We start from the raw sequence: 6443 nt of genomic DNA, 5'->3' as shown, positions 1-6443 counted from the left end.
TTTAAATATAATTTAATTTTAATATGTTTTCAATACACATAATTCTATTTATTTACAATCTTTCAGAAGTAAATATAAAATTCTGTATTTTTAATATATATATTTACCATTATATTTCGGTGGGTAGTATACTAGATTTTTTTATTAACGATTAAAGCTTTTGATTTAATATAACGAGGATCCATGCTCACCAAATTGTTTGACCATGTGTTATAGATTATGTTAAACCTTTAGAAATGTTCATAGTAACTTGTCACAGATTTTTTTTTTCAGAGCCTCCTTTTTAAGTGATTAATAGAATTCCAACGGAATCCGTAAATTTTCTATCTCATAAGCGTCTCTTTTTTTTCTCTGGGCCAGAAAAAATTAAAACCTCTTCCTCTTTTCTTCTCGAAAAGAAATTGGATTTCATTTTCATGGCGATGGCCTCCTTTGCATCTCCATTTTCACTAGCAACTGTTGCTCCTACTTGCAAAACTATAGGCCATTTCTCTCTCAAACACCTACTCTTTTAAATCCATTTCCATTCGAGCTTCCTCTACTTCCCTGGATTACTCGACACCCTCTTCTGTCAATGAACAAAAAGCCCTCAAACCCACTAAGGTAAATGACGTCTCTGCTTAATTGACATTGCGGACTTTTGTTTTTTTTTCTTAGTTAAACCTTTCCTTTTTATATTTGTTTGATTTTAGTTTGTTGTATGATCATTCAGCAAATTATTGGGAATGGAAGTTCAGGATAACGTAATTGACGTGTACTATGAAGAGCATGAGCATGAAAGCACTGGTCTCAGAAGAATATACTTATGATGCCAACAATATCAGATGTGCACTGTGGAGAGTGGAGAGGTGTTGCTAAAGACATTTTGGAACGGTCTGGTAAACTCAATTTGCGAGCAACTATTGTTGATTGGCCTGGATTGGGGTTCTCTAGCAGGCCAAAGATGGATTATGATGCTGACGTGATGGAAACTTCGTTGTCGACTTTATTAACGAGATAGTTCCTCAGGTGGATACTTAGACCCTTTGTTCTTTTGTATTTGTTTATTCAGTTTTGTGCTGCTTCTTTTTTTTTAATTACCTCGATTGTGTTTGATGATTTGCTGATGACTTTAGTTAGACCTTGTGTTTTTATTAACGAGATAAGTTCCCAGGTGGATACTTGAACTTTTTCTTGTATATTGTTTATTTAGTTTGATGCTTATTTTTAGATATGAACTTTCTTTAGTTGCCTTGATCTGTTTGATGATTTGCTTGAATGGCTTCTTACTTGTGCGGTCGTGTTTTGCCGGGTTGAATCGTCAATTTCATGTCTCTTTGATGTTCATATTCCTATTGTGATTTAGGATGCTCTTTTCTAGATTAAGTCCACGGATCTGATCACTTGTTCAAATCCAATATTTAACCAGATTTGGGTTGAACATAATTTATGACAAATATTTGATATACTGTTAGTGGATTTAAAATTCCACAAGAGTTAGGGTGATGACATGTATAAGGTATAGTAAAATTAAAAGAAATAATATTAGCTTGATCAACAACTGAAATAGCCAAGAGGGGATGAATTGACCTTTAAAAATATGTGGAAATAAAGAACAAAGCAATAACATGAACACAAGATTAGAGTGGTTGGGCCGCAATCTTACTCCTCCATCTTAGCTTTCCACAAAGTAAACAATGAACTCGATGTCCCGATTAATCTGGGGATTCTGGTGACCGGCGGACGGTCTAAATCCCACCTACAATTATATTAAACTTTAATTCTATATAAATAATCTATTCCATATACAGTTTGAACATAAAAATCATGTGAAGTTATCATATTAAACATAATAATAATATAAATAATATTTTTCACCATTTTATTTTAAATATATATATGGTGGGTTTGACAGGTTTAGGCTACTTGTTTACAATATTAATAGTTGACAGAATAAGACCCATATTTCAAATTTAACTGGGTTTGGGCAATATGAGTATGTTGATTTGTGTTTAAACTTCTTCCAACCCCATACAACTTGGCCCATAGTTACCTTAAGCCTGTCTATGTAAACTTTTCATTCTCCATTGTGTATGAAAATTCCTTGAGAAACTATTTAGCAGTTGGACTGTGATATTCTATGTTCCTTGAATTTGGATATGAATGTTGGATATGGGTATGTGTTAGGGTGGTCAAATTTCTCCTAGTTTTTTCATGTAGTTGGAGGATCTTTTGGGATCATATTCCCCGTATCTATGTGTGGAACATTAGGATTGAACATGGGTACTTCCACAAAAAGGAAGAGTTTGAGCAGCATAGGTAATATCTGAGGTCAAAAGTTATTTTGATTTTCTTTTTTAATCAACGTTTTGTGTCTCCCCTCTTCTAGAATGTTCTTCAGTGATGCTTGACCTTCTTGCAATGTCTCTTCATTTTCTTTAAGTAATTTTTTGGTACAATTGTGATTTAAACCTAGGTTATTCTGAGAATGTAAACATCCAATCAATAGGCCACAATTTAGGGTTCATTTTTTTGAAGTATTTGTATGTGACATATGCGATTGACACATCCGGAGATATGATCTCCAAGAACTCTCTAAATGTATGAAAATATTCAAAACAATTTAAACAATCTCTTTGGATACATACTCATATCAAATTCCAGTCCTGAACCAAGTAGCATAGGTTTCTATATGGTACATTTTGTCTTCACTTGCATCATTAACCGATATTCGAGAAAGTATTGCTAGACATCTAATTAGGAGGCAATATAGCTTGTCACAATTTTCTGCAATTGAAACAGAGAATGATTTGTTGGTCTTTGGAGGTGGTCATGCTGCCAATAGTGGTTCGGGCAGCAAAAAAGGGGTTGGTGAAGCGAAGGCTATTGCTGCAGTCGCTCCAACCTGGGCTGGTCCCTTGCCTATCGTGTTTGGTCGAGATTCCAGTATGCAAACTAGGTAAATCCGAATGATATCTCACCTTTGCGGGTTACGGACAGCTGTTTGCTGGCCTTAAGCAGCAATTATGCTGTGCTAGATTGTGTGAAGTTTAATGGAGGCTGATGTGTAAGATATCATTTCACTCCTTCGTGACAAAGCTTGATTTTACTTCTCTTTACAAATGTTTTCGAACAAGCGTTGACTCTGAGCCTCAATCTGCCATTTTTATATGATTGCTTTCAAATTCTCCTATAAATCTTAAGCCACAAGCTTTCATCTTTGTCCCTGTAATTATCAGATATGGGCTGTTAAGGGGCATCTTAGAACCCCAGGTGCTGGTTGGATGATGTATAATATGCTTGTGAGCAATGAGGGGGCAATTCAATCCCAGTACAAGTCTCATGTGTATGCAAATCCTCAAAATGTGACTCCAGCATTTGTTCAAAGCAGATACAAGTTAACAACAGAGAAAGGATCCCGATACGTTCCCGCTGCTTTCTTGACTGGTCTCCTCGACCCTGTTAACTCCCGTGATGAGTTCCTTGAACTCTTTTCTGGTTTGGAGGGGAAAACTCCCATTCTGGTCGTGTCAACTGAGGGATCTCCGAAGAGATCAAAAGCAGAGATGGAAGCTCTCAGGGAAGCAAGAGGAGTCAGCAAGTTTGTTAAGGTTGCTGGTGCTCTTTTACCACATGAAGAGTACCCTTCCATGGTGGCCGAGGAGCTTTACAAGTTTTTGCAAGAGAATTTCGAAGTCAATGCTTAAAGCCCTTCATGCTGGACTTTCCAAGTAACGGGGTATATTTTTTTCCCACAACAATATGAATATGATACTCAAACACTATAGCTTGTGATAAATAAGAGAGGGTATAATTATGAGACGCTTTGTATTTTATCATTTTGTAGTTGTGTGTTTAAAAGTATATATAGTTTTATTTATATAAATTTTGATTAAATTATAAAATTCATATATTGCAGCCTCTCCATTTGAGTAAAATTAAGATTATACGTTAATTATTAATCAATGTTTTATTATTACGAAAATATTTTCACGCTATGCGCAAATGCAATTGTAATTTATTATATATAATTGTAAAAAAGGGTAAAATAATATTGGTAAAAGTTTACATATTAAAGGTTATTAAATTATTCATTTCTCCCTGTTGTAACTTTTTTATATTTATTTAACTATAACATAATTAATTAAAATTAAAAATAAATTATGAAAAGAAAAATAAATAAAATGTTATATTTATAATTAATTGTCTTGGAAAAGTTAATTTAATTGACAAGTGATAAAAGTGACATGTTTTATTCTCATTTGTAAAGTTTTTTTGGATGATTATTCGATGTAAAATGGTGTATTTTATGCTCATAATCCTTTAAATTCATGTTTTTATACTTAGGAGAGCATTTGGGAGCAAAGGGGCGAAAAACGATCAGAAATAAAAAAAAAATTGGAGCAAGTTTCAGGAGCCACACTGGTTGGGCACACGGCCGTGTGAGCCACATGGGATGCCACACGGCCATGTGCTAGATTGTGTGAAAATCGCGATCTGCACTCCAACATGCGGAAAAATGCAAATTTTAGGTTTTTCGGGCATTCTAAGACCATATATATCAAATATGAAAAGAGAGGAGTGAACCGTCATAGAATATTGAAGAAACAACTCAAAGAACACCATTGAGCCGACTCTGAAGCAAATTTCCATCAAAATTGAAGATCTCCTTTTGATTTCTTTGAAGTATATTATGAGTTTCTTTATTTCTTCTGGTTATACCGTCTTTGGAATGTTTTATTTGCAATTATGAACTAATTTTCTAAATACTTGGGGGAGATGAATCCTATGATGAATTTTATCTTTTTATTTCTGTTTTACGCAACAAATATTGTAATCTTGTTCTCAATTATGTGTGCTTAATTCTTGGTTTAATATTTCCGGACTATTAATCCATGTTTGTTATGCTTAGATCAGAGGATGAAAAGTCCTTGTTTAAGAGTAGGTCTAGCATAATTGAGTGGAGTTGCATGCAATCCTAGAAATAGGAAGACATAAATCTACCGGATTAGAGTCAAATCTAATAGGGCAATCCATAGATCGAGTTAATGTGATAATAGAGGTTTTAATTAAAAGAATTCAATTATCAAACTAGAATTAGTTGCTCTTACTCTCGATAGAGATATTAGCATAATTTAGGGATTTCTACGGATCAAGATACTAAGTGAAGAAATTGTTTAATTTCAATTGATAATGACAAATGAAATCTAGGTAGATTTTTTCCTGGGTATTGTTTCGCTTCTTGGTTGTTAATCGTTTGTTTTCCTGATTCATTCTTTGTCGTGTTTTTAGTTAATTAATTTAGTTAATTTTAGTTTTAATCAATCACTCAAATTTGTCGGTTAAATAATAGAAAGACGGTAATTACTAGTATTTTTAGTTTTCGTGGGAACGATATCTTTACTCACCATAGCTATACTATTAATTGATAGGTGCATATGCTAGTTTTTAGTTAGTTTATGGTTGCAATCATTAATCATTATTATAAGTTTTATTATTTATTTATTTATAATAAAATATACAACTTGTGACATTGATAGAGGGTTAATGAGGGATATATATTGATTTTAAAGAAAATTTAGGTTTTAGGTTTGTTTGTTTTTTTAAAAAAAATTTGAGGAAATGGGTCATTTTTTTTTTAAGAGAGAAGACAATGCATTTTCACCTTCTCTCCTACCACTTCAGTTGAAAGCATTTCCTGCACGTGGCGTTTTTATCATCCCAAATATATATTTTTTAAACCAGCATATTCGTTAAATTTTCACTCGTTGTGCAAGAACTTTAATTTTATATAAGGCAAACTCAAAAACCCCTTTATCTTTTTAACTCCAAGAGAATTTTGGTGTCTGGTCGGGTACGACTTGTTTTCCTTTTATTTTGAAATGAATCTCTTTTACTTAATAATACATATATATGTATATAATATTTGGAACATGAGTAAAAGCAAAAATTTATTCTCATATATAGCTTGCCAAATACATCACAGACTATTAATATCATACACCAAACACGACCCTTTATTTTATTTTATTTTTCTTTTCATTTTCTCCGCATTAGAAAGATACAAATAATACAAATACTTTGACAAGCCTTCACGTTCATTCCATGCACCTGCAACAGAAAAATATATAAATTTATATCAGAAAATGACATCAAACTTTTGTATCCTTTTTACCTGCTATTAACTATTTTTTATAACTTCAAATAACATATTCGTTCTCGACATAAAAAAAAGATACTATTGATTAGAATTAAATTTCAAAATCATAATTCCTCTACGTTCCTAAATTTGCTATCATCTAGGAAATGTTGTTGGTCTAATCAGTTTTTCTATTCCATGCTTAATCAACAATATAACTCCAAGCATATAATAAAATTTTAATTTTTTTTAAATGACAAAAAATATTCTGCAAGGAGTGTTTTTAGGTGAGGAGAAAAATGAAAGCGCGGTGCTATAGAAGACA

The 6443-nt window shown here is 32.7% G+C and overlaps 1 pseudogene; it reads left to right on the top strand.

Moving 5' to 3' along the window:
* Positions 1-483: 483 nt before the first annotated feature.
* On the top strand, positions 484-3818 carry LOC121227590 (uncharacterized; annotated as a pseudogene).
* Positions 3819-6443: the final 2625 nt, after the last annotated feature.

This window comes from Gossypium hirsutum, unplaced genomic scaffold (assembly GCF_007990345.1).
Source record: "Gossypium hirsutum isolate 1008001.06 unplaced genomic scaffold, Gossypium_hirsutum_v2.1 scaffold_1084, whole genome shotgun sequence".
Classification (NCBI taxonomy): Eukaryota; Viridiplantae; Streptophyta; class Magnoliopsida; order Malvales; family Malvaceae; genus Gossypium; species Gossypium hirsutum.
Note: the sequence above shows the minus strand (reverse complement) of the source record. Positions and strands in the feature narration are given on the sequence as shown.